This window comes from Netta rufina (assembly GCF_964035555.1).
Source record: "Netta rufina genome assembly, chromosome: 1".
Classification (NCBI taxonomy): Eukaryota; Metazoa; Chordata; class Aves; order Anseriformes; family Anatidae; genus Netta; species Netta rufina.
In genome coordinates this window covers 83784339-83800185 of record NC_140123.1, presented here as the reverse complement: position 1 = coordinate 83800185, position 15847 = coordinate 83784339, and the positions used below count along the sequence as shown (strand labels likewise).

At 36.6% G+C, this 15847-nt stretch overlaps 1 protein-coding gene across 3 annotated transcripts in view; it reads right to left on the bottom strand.

Annotated features, from left to right (window-relative positions):
- POLA1 (DNA polymerase alpha 1, catalytic subunit) overlaps nt 1-15847 on the bottom strand; it is a 198450-nt gene that overhangs the window by 85806 nt on the left and 96797 nt on the right. The window lies entirely within an intron of this gene.

The window sequence follows — 15847 nt, the reverse complement described above, 5'->3', positions numbered from 1 at the left end:
GAACTCAAACTAAAAAAATCTCAGAATTGGAAAGAAATTTTTCTGTTGCTTATACAAAGGTGATCCAACACAGCAAGTAAAATAAATAAGACATTGTAATAGAATTTATTTTACAAATATATGCATGTAACTATTGGCAGAATTTACTAAAAATTGTGTTTAGTAAACCCGATTCAGGAAGGACAAACAGTGCAAAATCAGCAGGTAGAGTATGATCCTTCAAAAATACACTATCCCTTTTTTTTTTTCTTTCTTCTTTTTAAAGGTTACCTGCCAATGACACCTACAGAGCCTATAAAGTCAAAAGGTCAATACAGAAGTTAGCATGGCCCAGCAGAGCTTTCTAACTACAGCTTCTTGAGAGCTTACTGTCTGATAGAAAAAAAACGCTGCTATAGCGTCACTGCTTTGAGTTTGTGGTAGACATACATGTTGTTTCTAGGACTAGCATTTTTCAAAAAAGAAAATACTTCATATAAGAAATTGTTTGAAGGAAATTCTGAATTTCATTATGGCAGGCAAAGAAAAATTAAATGACTGGAGTAGAAGACTGACTACTTAGCAACAGGTTTTACGACCTGATTTTATATGGGTAAAAGAGCAGTACCAATCAACTATATTCTTGTTGCTGCAAGACAGTCCTTTTTTGTAAGGTAAGGAAAATGACAAGCACTTTTTAAGTTGGTGGAATACATAAAATACATGTATAAGAAATGGAGACTGAAAACAGACAGCTATCAACATAAATCTTTTCTAAGTATAACCCTGATACAAAAAATTAAGCCACCTATTACTAAGAATATAACATGAAAAAAAAATCTTTATCGCACAATAAAATAGAAATTTAACTTTCCCTGTATTTTGGAAGAGTGCAGAAGCAGTGTGGTAGCAAATCAAAAACGACCTCTGGGTTTGTTAGCAATAAAATCCTTGATAGGCCATTAAAACTCAAGAACATTCACACAATGACTACTTGTACTTGATGTATTTAAAGGTAACAAGATCTCTTGCTTGCTGGACTTCACAGCACCGGGAGCTGCCTCAAAAGACTGAGCTTCACCTATCCACAAAAATGCTAATTTTCCTTGAAATAGTTAAACAAGCAAACCAGGATGATCTACACAACTATCCGCATGCATCAGTCTAACATTAACCGAAGGAAAAAAACCAGAAATACTGACAGGAACTTTACACAATCAAGAATTTAAGGACAGGAATGTAATTAACATCAGTCAATATGTTTTTATATAGGGCAATCATCAACCACACATGAAGTTCATTTTTTGATAGGATTACAAGTTTGGTTCAGAAAGGCAGATGTACTATAATTTATGTCTTCAATGGTGTTTGATTTACTTCCAGAGGATGCCACAATAGAATTAGCATTGCACGGTGTTAATAAAGTACATGTGAAATGGATTAAGAGGTACAAAGTTGAAGCATCTCAAAAAATCAATTGTCCATGAGACACAAAGTGATGACAGTCATGTAAGCATTTGTCAATATGGGATAGAGAGGGATTCTGGTGATGTATCACAAAGAAAAGGTTACACCCATACTCTTCAACATTTACATCAGTGATTAGCAGAAGAGAGAAATCAATTCAGAAAAAATCTAAGGATGACAAAAGCAGAACAGTAAATAATGATAAGCACGAGGAAATAGGTTTTGCAAACTGCACTCACTTCAAACAAAATGCATTTTAGTACAGCCAAACAAAACCTACGCACTGGGAACAAAGACTACAGTTCACACTTACAGAACAGGAATACTGTATCCCAGAAATTATCAGCTGAAAAGGAGTCATGGTAGATAAGTACATCAACATAAGCTCTGAAGGCACACCTCAGATGTAGGGATTCAATAGTGAAAAACTGTGAATTAGTACTGAGGTGGTTTTCTTCAAATGAATTGGTGAGAGTGATACTGGAGCAAATAGTTCTTTTAACAAGAGTTAAAAGCTGAACAGTGACTAGTAAAGAGCCATAAACAAAATTTCAAGGCCTTGAAAAAAACAAACAAACAAACAAAAAGAACAACATACAACAGCAACAGACCTTAAGAGCACAAACTCTATTATCCTAAAAGAAGCCTGAGCAGTGACTTGATCAGAATGTATAAGAACACGTATAGGGGAAGAAAAGGGCAGGCAACACAAGATACTTCCATCTAGAAAAAAAGGAGTAATATGGGCTGGTGGATAGAAAAACTTGGTAGATTGAAAGCTGGCTCAGCAGCCAGGCTCAGAGGGTGGTGATCAGTGGTGCAAAGTCTAGCTGGATGCCGGTAACTAGCAGTGTGCTCCAGGGGTCAATATTCAAGGTAAAAAAAAGGAACAAAGTGGGAAGTGATAAGATCCATCTGCTGAAGTAGAATAGCAGTATCACTTCCATCAAACTTCTTAATCTAACAAGGATGACTAAGACAGGATTTTTGGGGGACGGTAACCAAAGCCTGGAGAGAAGTCACGGCACAAGCAGCCATGAGAAAACATCCAGGTGACAGCGTGATGGCGAAGCTCTTGCATTCCCCTCAAAGGCAGCACAACTGAGAGCGCATCTTAAATGCCTCTCCCCAAAGCCGTGAAGCACAGGGAACAAGCAGAAGGAATCAGAAGTCCATGCAGCCAGAGAACTGAGTTCACGGAGATACGGTGCGTGGGACAGCACAGAATGAAGTGCTGTGAAGGACAGCTATAGCATCGTCAAGTAGGCCAGGCCAAGGATGGGAAGAAGAGGGAGTTGCAGTCTTTATAAAGGAACACCCTGAAAGCCTTGAGCTTTTCTTTGGAGTGGCTTATGAGCCAGTCAAAGGCTTGTGGGTATGAGAAGAGGAGTAGAGTCAACAACAGAGTACACTGAGGTGGGCATCTGCTACAGTCCACCTCATCAGGAAGTGGAAAAAGATGAAAAATTTGTTATATACCTAGGATATCCCACGATCACAGCCCTTAGCTCTCACAGGGGATTTCAAACATGTTGGAAGGGACAAGCAGTATGCCACAAGCAATCCTAGAGATTTCTGGAATGTTTTGAAAACAGTTTCTTGATGGCTGAATAAGAAACTGAATAAAGGAGACACTCAGCTGGAGTTACTGAAAATGAAGAACTGATAAGGCATGTGAACATCAATGGCATCGTTAGCTCAAATGTGTTTTAGATGGTGGAGTTTAAGGTCCTGAAAGAAGTACGCAAGAGAAATTAGAATTCTGGACTGCAAGAGAAGGGATTTCAGCTTTTTCAGGGATCTGCTTGGCAGGATCTCATCAGAGGCTGCTCTGAAAGAGCAAAAGAACCCAGAAAACCTGGTACATCTTCAAGGACAACCTCTCCAGAACAAGAGATCACTCCAATGCACAGCAAGTCAAGCAGAAAAAACAGTATGGGTGAACAAGTGCCCCCTGAGCTCAAACGTGAAAAGGAAGCACATGGAAAGTAGAAGCAAGGATGGGCTTCTCAGAATGAATGCAAACACTGCCTGAGCATGCAGAGACAGAAATAGGAAAAGCCAAACTTCACCTGAAGTTAACATCAACAAAGCGTGCAAAGAGCTTCTTCAACAAAAGCTGTGAAAGGAAAGCCAGTTAAATTACAGGCCTGCTGTTCCGTGGCACAAGGAACACAGAGGCAAAGAGCACAGAAATGGCTGAAGGACTCGAGGCCTTCTTTACCTTGCTATTTACCAACAAGGTTTTATCTCAGGCTTCCCGGATCCTTATGCATAGTGGCAAAGACGGGAGGACATCAGAAGAATAAGGCAAGGAGCACATCTGTGTATTGGAAATATCAAAGTCCATGGGACAAGATGGTGTGTATTTGGGAGTGCTAAGGGAGCTGGTCAACGCATTTCCGAAGTTACTTTATCATCTTCAACAGGTCAAGTGATTAAGCAAGGCTCCTGGTGACTGAAAGATAAACGTCACGCTCTTTTTCAAAGAAGACAAAAAGGAGGATTTGGGGAAATAAAAACCTCACCCTGGGCCCTTGGAAGCCATGTCGAAGCAACTTGAAGGACAAAAAAGTTACTGCGAACAGCCAGCATGGACTTCTGAACAGCTTACAAAATGGATCTAAAACTGGTGGGACCACTGTTCTTCATGGATTATGATCGCTGATGTGAAGTTCCATTAGAAGACAGCTACAAGTGACACTTTTTAGCAGTTGAAGCTAGGGCCAATTTTCATCTGCATTGGCAGTAAGGTGGAACACACCCTCAGCATGTTAAGCAACAAAATATCAGCTTAGGGCTAGCATTTGACCCATTTGAAGCCAGTCCCTCATTCACAGGGACTTTGACAAGCTCAAGAAATGGGCTGACAGGAACCTCATGAATTTCAAGAATGCCAAACAAAGTCAGGAATCTGGGATGAATAACTGCCTGCAGCATTACTGGGGACTGATGAATTGGGCACTGACAAGACACCTTCCACTACCTAACAGAAGGAAAAACAGAACCAGACTATTCTCAGGGATACACGCTCAGACAACAAAAGGCAACAGGTATGGGCTGCAACAAAGGGAATTATGATAGGCATTAGGCACTTTGTCTGTTTGTTCGGTTAAACCATCAGGGTTTTCCAGCCATTAGAACAGCTGTGGAACCTCCGTCCACGGAGATGCTGAAGTACAGAGATACTAAAAACACGGTTGAACAAGGTGCAAAGAAACTTTTAGGCTGGATTTAACTTTGAAGACAGCCCTCCTTGAAGTAAGTAATTGGTCCAGGCAACCACCTGAGGCCCCTTTCACCCTTTTTTGATTCTATCATAACCTGTTTGGTAACTATCGTAGATGTAGAGACAATGAAAGCCATGATTTTTTTTTTCTTTGATACAAACTAACCTAGACTTTGGGTAACTGTGTTGGTTACTTGAGACTAGTACCAGCAAAAAGAAAAAAAGCAAAACAAGAAAATTCCCAGTGTTTGTCCAATTCTTCACAGCCTCCAAAATTGACTGTAATTCTTTCAGATGTACTCAGAGGTACTGGATGTTGGCAGAACTACTTCGGAGAGAAACAGTCAATTAATAAAATCAAAATAGTACACAGGCATCAGGTATATGGGCTTGGGGAAACAGAAACAAAACATTAAGGCTCCAGATGGCAAGTGGAGAATTGATTAGGAAAGATGTTAATTTATTAAAAAAAAACATCACCCAGTTCCTCAGAAGCACATTTCATTGGAGGAGGGCGAAAGAAATGTTTGGGAAGGATAAAACCAAAACCACCCAACCAGAAACAAAGAACCTCCATCCCTAGATCACCTCTTCTTTCCCTCTCCAGTCCCATCCCATATGATTAGCCACAAGCCCTTTGGTATGGTCACCATGATTTTGTCTCTCGTGTAAAGCGGTGGAACACACGAAACATTTTGGTAGAATCTCTCTTCTCATTCTGCATGACCAGAAGTACTTAAGGTCAAAGTCCACCTTACACCAACTCTGTAGCGTAAGTATTGCAGGGAAAGACTGCCATACCACTCATCTATACCAACAGATGACTCAGTAAAGACAATTCTCTTTAGAAAGAGCAATCTACAGCAAAATGAAAACATCTGCAATGATCCCTCTTACCATACTTTCTTAAAAAAAACAAAACAAAACAAAACAAAAAAAAACAGAATAATTTACTTTGACTCAGTATTAGTAACCTCTGATCTTTATGATTTAAATCTTTTTCTCCCCTCAAATACCTACCTTATACTAGACACGTCTACTCTAAGTCAGGAACTTGCATCATGTGACAGTACTCTTAATATAACATAAGAGTGTTTTGATGTTTGTTTTTATTTTAAATTAGCCTTGGCATACCTCAGCTGTTGTTAATTTATTAAGGCTTGAGAAGACAGCAAGAGAGACAAACAAGAAAGGTCAGTGCATAGGAAAGGTGGGCAAGAAAATTAAAAGAAAAGACTAGGAATAATTAAGATTATTTAAATCTTAATTGTAAGTTAACATTTATTATATTATATATAATATAATATATATTATATAGATATATTATTTATTATATTAACTTAATTATAAGTTAACATTTTCAGAGAAAAAAGAATTTTTCAATTGTTTCCCTGATTCCATCAGATACATAAGTGAAATTGAGTCAGATTGCACACCTCATAAAACAAAAGTATTTGAAAGTTTAAGTTGATAATGCAACAGTTTCATTTTATTTCCTCTGTTTTGTTGTGTTGTTGGTGTTGTTTTTTCTTTTTTAATGGAATAATGAGTACACACACAGATCCTGTACTGGTAATGGGCACTCAGGAAGCCTGTGGCTTCTGTATGCTCTTTATGTTTTAGAAACATTTTTTAAAAAATATACTAACTTAATACACTCCCTCAGTTACTATGGTAATAAGCACTTTGTAAAAGCATAAAGATATTTAAAAAGTGTTTTTAATTCATATTGATATCAACCTATTCTCCCATGTTATAAAACACACGAGATAAACTGAAGAAATAAGCCAAAATCTACTACTGAATATGACTTCTAAGAACAGACTTTTTGGAGACTAATGCCAAATAATTTTCTATTTTTCTGTTAAGTTACTGCTTTCTAAGGCAGAAACTTCATATAAACCATGCCTGAAAAACAGAGCATGTCTGCTCTGAGCAGACAGCATATTCAAATGTTGTGGAAATAGTACAAGTAGCAGATGGTTATGAAGTCTATATTATAAAAATACTGGTCTGTATTATAAAGATCTTGGTATCATTGACAAACAACAGTTTAAAAGTTCCCTGAGAGTGGTACTTACAATGACAACACAACAACCAATAAACCCTAGTTATGAAATAAACAAATACAAATATATTTTGAGAGGAAGGGACACCAGAAAATGGAAAACATGGGTGCTTCAACCTTCAGACCAACCCTGCAAAGGGATCTGCTGGCCTCAGTATTCCTGAGAATTGCAGTGAATGCAATGGCAAGCTCTAACCCTGTGTGAGCGGATGCCATTTGTGAACTAGCCCTTAATTTGCCACCAAGATAAGGTTACCCGGTTTTCATTTCCTGCCTGCAGATGCAGAGCTTTTTTATATATATAAATATATAAGCTAGAAATCATAATGCATTTATTCTACAACTCTATCAACTATTTTAAAACAGCAGCAAAATACAAAAAGCAGAGCCCCATTTATATATATAAATTTTGAATGCTTCTTGACAGAAGATGGCATATTCCTCAGTTCTACCAGACTCTTTAGTCTTACACTGAACTATTCAATTTGATTTTCCTCTTTTATACTTTGTTTTAAAAGATTAAAGCTGCACTATACGGTTTCTTAATGAAAGAAGTTCATCTCTCTCCCTTTATTTGCATGAAGAAGATATTCCAGACCAAAATTGCAAGAAGACAAAATCTTAATATGCAGTTTGGTAAAGTTGGAGTCAGTCTTTGAACAACACGTTTATCTATCCAGTAAAGCTTGCGTTAATGCGATGTAAGAGTTTGGCAAATTCAACTCTAATGGAGCATAAAAGTGCTTTTGCTTGAAAGTGAGATCATTTTTAAAAATTCAAAGCATGATCACTTTTTCCTTTTTTTTGCAGGAACAATCTGATACAAGCAGCAAAGCTTAAATAAACTAGAAACATTTCAAATGATCCATAAAGGATTAATAAGCACTGCAGGAAGTCCTATAGGCTCAGCGTATACATTTTCCATCTTTTTCTCCTGCGACAGGCATGACATGAAATTCTAAACAGAACTCAAGTTTCAAAGTCACTGAATGTTAAGGTCTGAGGCTTTGATACTGGGGTAGAGTGGGGTCACCATCTTGGAATACTTAATTTAAGCAGATAACAAAATATTGATTTTATTAGCATAATAAAGCCCCCAAATTATGGCCCTTCACAAAATTTTTTTCTACTCACAAATAGACAAATGGACAAAAGCAAGGCAAAAGGGGTAGTAGTAAGCTACAGGCCACTAATATAACAAGAACAAAATGACAGCTATTATTTTGGCAGAGATAATCTATGCTGAAACACAAAACACACACGCACACAATTTCTTTCAATACAATTTTCTTGTCTTCCCACTGACTTCTATGATTACCACAGAAAGCAGGGTTCTAAACACATTTCTCAATTGAATCTTCAATCAATAACGGTAAAAATTTGAGAAGGGAGATATGGGAAAACGCATTATAGCATTAGTAAGTGTTTGCAAAACAGACCGAACTTATCAATATGCATAAAAGTTGGAAGGGGATAAAATGAAAGGAAAAATCAGTAACAATAGACCTTCTACCTTCACTTGACCAAACTAAGTCAACAAAATTCACCCAGACTCCAAAATCCAAATGGCAGCAGAAATTGCTTTGACCAGGCCTGGTCTGAGAATTATCAAATTATCCAGGTGTATTTTATTTTCTTTGGAGCCCCCGAGTTGTAAAAATAAAGAACAATTCTAAATTACCAAATGGCCTTTGGGGTATGTGAACATTCAAAGGTACTTTAACAAATAATGAGAAGAGTGATCATTTATATCAATGATATATATATAAAAGCAACAAAGTTTAGTTAAATGGAGAGTGCCTACTAATACTAGTTTCACTTTATGAAAGAGAAATATTAAAAAAGTAAGAATTAGATGTCCGCAAAAACCCAAAACAATAAAACTTCTGTGATCTCAGACCAAGGTCAACTTGACCCAAACAAACTCAATTTGCTAGCAAGAATCCAGACTGGCTTCACTGCTGACGTAGGAGAGAAGACAAATAATTCATACTGGAATTGAGAGCTCCTCTTGTTAGAAAATGGAAAAGTTTAGGCTCTGCTCAGCTTGTCAGGCTTTTTACCAGCCAGGTTTTCTGCTAAGAGCCAAGAACTTCGACAGTGGAAACTGTTTTGGTAACCGTTACACGCAAATTGGAGAGGTTCTTACAAGAGTGGGAAACCAGAAATTCAGAAACGTAATAGACAAATTCAAAGTTATAAAAGAGCATAAATATAAAACCAGCAAGGACAGCATTGGCCATATTGGAAAGGAAGGCAGGGAGGAAGGGAGGGAGGGAGAGAGGAGGGATGTGAGAATGATAAATGTTAGCTCACAGTGAGAGACTGAAGCTGAAAGGCAAAAATTATGCTAAAATAATACACTAATCAAAAGGAAAAGTGAATAAGAAGAAAGAAGCAGAAAAAAACGAACAAAGGACTAGAAGTAATCATTTCTCTGTATAAAACCAGTGGAGAGACCTTGCTTGAAATGCTATCTACAATCTTGGGTACATCACTAAAAACAGATAAAAGAAACCAATGCAAAGAACAGGAACAAAAAAAATGCTCTAGATATATAAAAAAAAGTATGCTACAATAATTTTTCCAGTGGTTACAAACACACCAGATACAGTGAAATACCATCACTGTGTACTAATATTTGAAAATAAAGAAGAGCAGCCTCAGAGGGAGCACAAGCATGTTACAAGAAGTAAAAATATGTATCAAAAAAGGTAAGTTTTGAGTAGTTGAAAGATTTTTATTAAAAATTCTCAGGCTTATCAGAATCTGATATATGTTCAATAGAGTAGCTGCAATAAGTTTAAATACAGTCACCTGCAGTATTAGGAACAATCCCAGTTCTTTACAGTACTAGGAAAAGAAAATACTACGCTTGAGTATCGAGAAAGCAGATGAAAAGGACTTTGATAAATAGCTGCAACCTTTGTGTACCCAGCAAAACCACAGCTCGTATCAATTTCAGTGCCCACTGATATTTAGCTCTGCCGCCACTATCGTGGCAAAACAGAAATAAAAGGAGAGCAAAAGACAGTCAAGGAAAACAGGAGTTGAAAAGAGAAAGCTTAGAAATGCAGACAATGAGGTATACAGATAAACTTGTTGTTTTGTTTACCCTTCTTTGCAATTCAAAATAGAATTTCAGTGAAGCTGAAAAGATGACAAAAATCACAGCAGTGAACAGAAACATCTTGAACGCTATAAAATAGCCCTTGGAGCTGCTTACCACTAAGTGTCATTCAGAAGCTCCATCTGCAGAAGACTTGGGCATTCATACAGGTGAAAATACTCCTGTTTTATCCAAAAAGTTAGCCACTACCTAGGAACTTGCATCTCCTGCAGAAAATTCTGTTAAATAAAAGTCTTTGATGGAGTTCCTTGAATCATGAAGGATCCGGCTAATGTTGGATCATAACGAGGTAAATCCCTTTCTTAAATAAAACTTGTTTTTTCATAGGTTAATACTTTTTCAGTTTGGGGAGGGAATGCCCTAACAAACAGCACTTGAACATTTTTCTCAATATTTACATCAGAGTATTTGTTTCCTCGTGAGGTTTAAACCTGTTTCGTTTTCAGAATGTGTTCTTTATGATTCAGGCAGTGCTAGAGAAAGCAAGAAATGACTTGTTCATCACATAGGACAAGAGATTGTAGGAATTTGTATGCTCCTAGTAGGAATTGGTATGCTCCTGCTGAAGAGGAAAAATGTTATCAGTTAATAAATCTTTTCACAATATTTTTACTGTAAACTTTAAAAGCACGTTCAACAGTTCTGTTGTGGTTTTTTTGTTTTGTTTTAGAACAGTAGTAAAGATGCATGTTATCCTTCCCACTACTCAGAATAACTAATAAACAATTACAGAGGTGGGGTAGAAGAAAAATGGGAGAAAAATGTATTTTGTTTTTTCTAATAGCTGATCAATTTGGCTGTTTAATATAACTGAAAAGGCAAAAATGTTAGGTGTTGAGAGCAGAAACGTGTTTTCCCAAAGGCATTATTAACAATTAATAATCATTACACAGTGCCTTGTTTACCTGACCTTGTGTAAATTTAGCAGGCTTGTAATTAGACTCGTATTTTGCACATTCGTATATTTCCATGCATAGGATTTGACTCACTCATTCATCCATTAAAATTTGCTTGACAGACATAGATGGATAATCAGGGTACAATTTGTATTTACTGGATTACAGAAAATTGCCCAAACTGTTAAGTTCAAGGAAAGCACATTCTTATCTTTCTCTTGTGAAAGATTTAAAAGCAATTAAACATCAGAGGATGGCCCCAAGGCTCTCTGAAGAAGTAGCAGAGCTTTTATAAACTGATAGCACTAACACAACTTTGCACTAAAATGAAAAGAAGAAGCAAGGACTACATTCTCTTTTTAGGCAACACAACAAAAATAATTCCTCTATAAGACCACCTTCCACAGATGCTAACATCTGAGTATTAGGAACAGCCTCATAGAAGAAAATAAATTTACATTAATAGTTTTAAACTAAAAGAGGATAGGTTTAGATTAGATATAAGGAGGAAATTCTTCCCTCAGAGGGAGGTGAGGCACTAGAACAGGTTGCCCAGAGAAGCTGTGGATGCCCCATCCCTGGAGGTGTTCAAGGCCAGGCTGGATGGGGCTTTGGGCAGCCTGGGCTGGTGGGAGGTGTCCCTGCCTAGGGGACCAGGTCATCTTTAAGGTCCCTTCCAACCCCAACCATTCTGTGATTCTATGATTTTCCTTCCCCAGTGCAAGAACAAGTCTAGGTACAGTGGAAATTAGGAGAGATTTTCTCTCACTTAACCACTTTCCAGTAACTTCCTAACTTTCCAAGCAGGTGGAAGAATTATTCACCTGCTTTTCTTTTGATGAGTCTTAAAATTAAAATGTTTGTAAGCATTACCTATAATAATGAAATAGCATTTCTAGATTTTGTTAAATGTTCAAGGACAGTTGATTATTAGGTGCTTAGATTAGTCCCAAACATTGTTCTCTTAAAAAAAAATAATAATCAAATAAAAATACAGCTCTGTCCCTCTTCAGGCTGTTTCTCACCCAATAAATACACTTGTATTTGGTGTTTTTTTTCCCCTCGCAAAAACAACCCCAATAGAAGCCAAAAAAGCTTATCACCTGGATAACACCTCTATTGCATTATGATTTTGGTGCCTAAGAAAGTTTCTCTGCTCAGTCAGTACAGAATGCTAATCTCTTCCTCTGCTGCATGAGGATATCTACAGGTAGTTTTGCTCCCATTTGAGAAATATGAAACTTACTTTTCTCTGTGGAGGACGGATTTTTTGTATTTTTCCAGATGCTATCTATTTTCATTCAGGTAAGTGATGAAGATAGTTGAAGATTAATAACAGCAACTGAAAAGTTACAGGAACTGCTTAAAGACAGATGGATGGACATTAAGCCTTAATACTTCCAGCATCAAGACTAGATTCTTGTAGCACTTCCTGTAGTAGATATCTTCTTCCCCAGTTTTTGTTATACAATCCTCAAATGAGAGGGGAAAACTGAGGCACACTTAAATTTATAATGTTTCTAAAAACTAGAAATGTCATTTACCAAACATCTACCCCATCACATTCTTGTAAGCAAAACAAGGATCCAACACATCAGTTCTAAAGTTGAAGGGGTTATATCATTTTGCATAGCCATAGTACTCCCCTAAGAGTTCCAAACCACTTAGAGATAAAAAAAAAAACCCACACTCCTTTGTTAATATAGTTATTTAAACACAATTGGAATATGAAGTCTGTTAGAAAAAAAAATAATAATCTGAAGTATCATAGTAGGAAAACTCCATCTTGCTTTTTGCCTTTCACTACCATAAGGATGTCATTCTGCCTGGTTTTGACTCTGAAAATCTTTCCTATTGTAATACAGTTGCTAAAAGCTTGCTAGCACTATATCATATCTGATGCCTTCCACACAGTTTAGTGTCTCATCGCTAATAGATTAAAAAGCAAAAAATGTTGTAACTAAAGAGTTACCAGCAATTAAGATGATAGGGGAGGAAGGAAGTGAAAAAAGTGTGTCTAAATGCCTTTCTTCTGACAAAAGAACTCACCTATAATTTATATGAGATGGAGTCTGTGGCTATGGTGCTGGCATTTGCCTAGCCTTGGTTATGATACTAGTCATGGTTATGATGCTGGCTCCTCTCAAGTGAAGATCTGTGTCTAGAAAGAAAGGCACTAATTTAATTTACATAGAAATTAAATGTGCTTCTCACTATGAAAGCTTGTAATTGTTCCTAGATCATTTTCCTTATTCTCACCACAATCTCAGATGCTCCTTAAATAAGTATTTATTACTCAGGGCTTTCCTGAATGACACCTGATTACTGAATGGCACTAGCCTCGTGAAGCCTTTCACAAATGGGACTCACCAGAATATGTCAAAAATATGATGTTGGGGTAATACTTGACCATTTCTTGGCAGATTCTATTTTATATAAATATAATTATTTACTTTATTAAGTCCTTAGAATGCATGACTTGTTCTTGTTTGGAAGTCTCCAAAGGCAGGCAGATCATACAGAATTTTTATGAATTTCCTATAAGGCATCTCAGTCTCTTTCACTTCTTGGGTTGGGGAGGGAGCAGAAGCATTTGATATTAAAACTACCTTATGTTTAATCAACCAGGAAACTCTCTCAAGAACCATATCACAATTTAGTTTACTCCATTATTGCTACTTCATTGATTGTGTTAAAAACAAAAAAAAATCAAAATACCTAACAAGGTGGTCCCAAAAAGCTGCCCCATTAAAGGAACAAGAGAGTATAAATGCTGATCCCTTGTTGCAAGAAGAAAGAGGTAGAAAGCAGTAGGAGGGAGGGAGAATTTGATTAATTGCTTCCTTCAAAAAACATGCAAATAACAAAGAATCGTGTGAAAAAGCATCTCAAGACTGCATGAACTACTGGAAGACAATCTAGTGTCTAAATAGCCATATTAATCTTATTGCCTTTATTCATACTCATGCAAATATATAAACAGAAACATACACAGAGAAATTCCACCAAATTCAGATTTTAAATTCAACCTCTCTGCTTGACAGGTGGTCATATGAATGGGTAGCTTGGTATCTGCTAGTTCCATTGCAAGACCATCCAGCATGAATTGCTTTAATATGAGAAAAAAAATAGGCATTATCCAGTAACAATTATTACAAGAATTACAATGTTCTTAGAAAAACGTAATGTGATTTTCTGCAACAAAATCCAATATATCCCATTTTGTTTCTTTGTATTTTTGAGGGGTGAGGGGGTTCTCTGTTTTTAAACAATTCTGCTCCTTTGTAGTATAGACGAATGTTGCTTTGGATATTAAATTGAGAATTTATCTTAAATGGAAACAAACAACTTCGCTAAAAATTAGACATTTATGACTTGCAAATTACAGATACTAATTATTTTCAGTATATACAATTATGATATTCTCAAGAGGTATTAATTTTGGGACAGATGTGCTTTCATCATGTAATTTGGAAATTAAGTTACACTCTCACGTATGGAAGCTCAGAAGTCTGAATTTGTGTAAAGATAGGATTGATAGAGAGGAATTTTGTCTTGCTAATTTTCTCTCTCTCTCTGATGAGAGTGTGGCCAGCAATCCTCACAGCTGGGTTGCCTTGCACTCAAAGGAATGGGGGCTGACTGCAGAGTTGATGAGGATACACTTCCACTTGACTCCACCTCCTATTTTGTCCTTTCAGATAATTCTTCTAAATCCAGTAACTTCTAAATATTTAAACAATCATTAAGACATACCGACTGTAGAATATGCACAATGATAAAACCTTCACATCCTTGACAGAGAGCAGAAATAAGTGTTGCTAATGCAAATAATCTGAAAAAAAATTATTAAAAATATACATAATCCACACTGAAGACATTAGTAAAGAAATTTCCATCAAAATGGGGGGAAAATGAAGAATATTGCTATGTTGGCTATAGTTCCATTAGCAAAGGAAAGCTAGTTATTAGAAAAAATTTCTCTTTTACACATGTATGTTTATAATCTTCAAAGACAGATGAAACAAGTGATAAAGGAAAAAACATAAGAAAAGACATCAATTAAATGAATCTCTTGGATGATATTGTTGTTGAGCGTGCAGGTTAGTTAAAGAAACCAGTTTGGGAGTTCATACTTCCTTGTTTTCCACATTTGACCTGTAGCCACCAATAGAGAAAAAGACAAAAAGTAATGTTTTCTGATGCAGAAAAAAAAAAAATCTTCAAACACCAACATCTTGTTTATACCGTTCTATAGGAGGTTTGAGATAAAGATTCAAGACAATTAGAATATCTGGTAGAGTTCTAAAACTTTTTTTTTTTTTTTTTTTAATTTATTTTTGTATGGTATGAGTTCTGCCACTGGATAAACATTTTTTATCTAGAGATCTGATGGTCATGTGGATCTGATGCCTCTCTTGCAGATGCCCCTTAAGAAAGTAATGATTTTGTTCATGAGAAAAGGAAAACCTCTACTTTTCAAATTTTGCAAAGTCTTACTTTTTGTTTAGAAACCTAACATACCTTTGGAAAACCTCAGAAATGCTTTTCTATACTTGTGGATTCAAAGCCTAACACAATCACTAGGCTGAAGATACTTGGATAGCTGAAAATCTTCAGATGAAAGAAAATGAAAAAGACAATAGTTTTTGTCATTAGCTGCTGTAACAGTTTTAGCAGGACTGCACAGTTTTGTTTTTTTTTCCTACTATAGGATGCTGCAGCTGTGGGCAGACTGAAGAGACAATAATCTTCCACATGGCATGAAAAGAGGGAGGGGAGGTTCATCTTTAGCAATAAAAGGGCCTTTAAGCCAGTATGCCGTCACAGAATGCACAGGACTAAAGCACAGGCAAAGTTGCCAATTCTCCAGGCTCAATTTACAAAAAAGACAGTACAAAAACATGCTCACATGAATAAAAATAATAGAGTAATTATTGTTTACAGTTCACTAAGAAAGTAGTGGTAAAGTCCATCCATTTAATGAAAATGATCTGAACGCATCTAGCCAGCCTGGCTGCTGAGCTTGAAGGATACTTAAATACCTACATGCCAGATTGCCAGATGCTACGTATGGA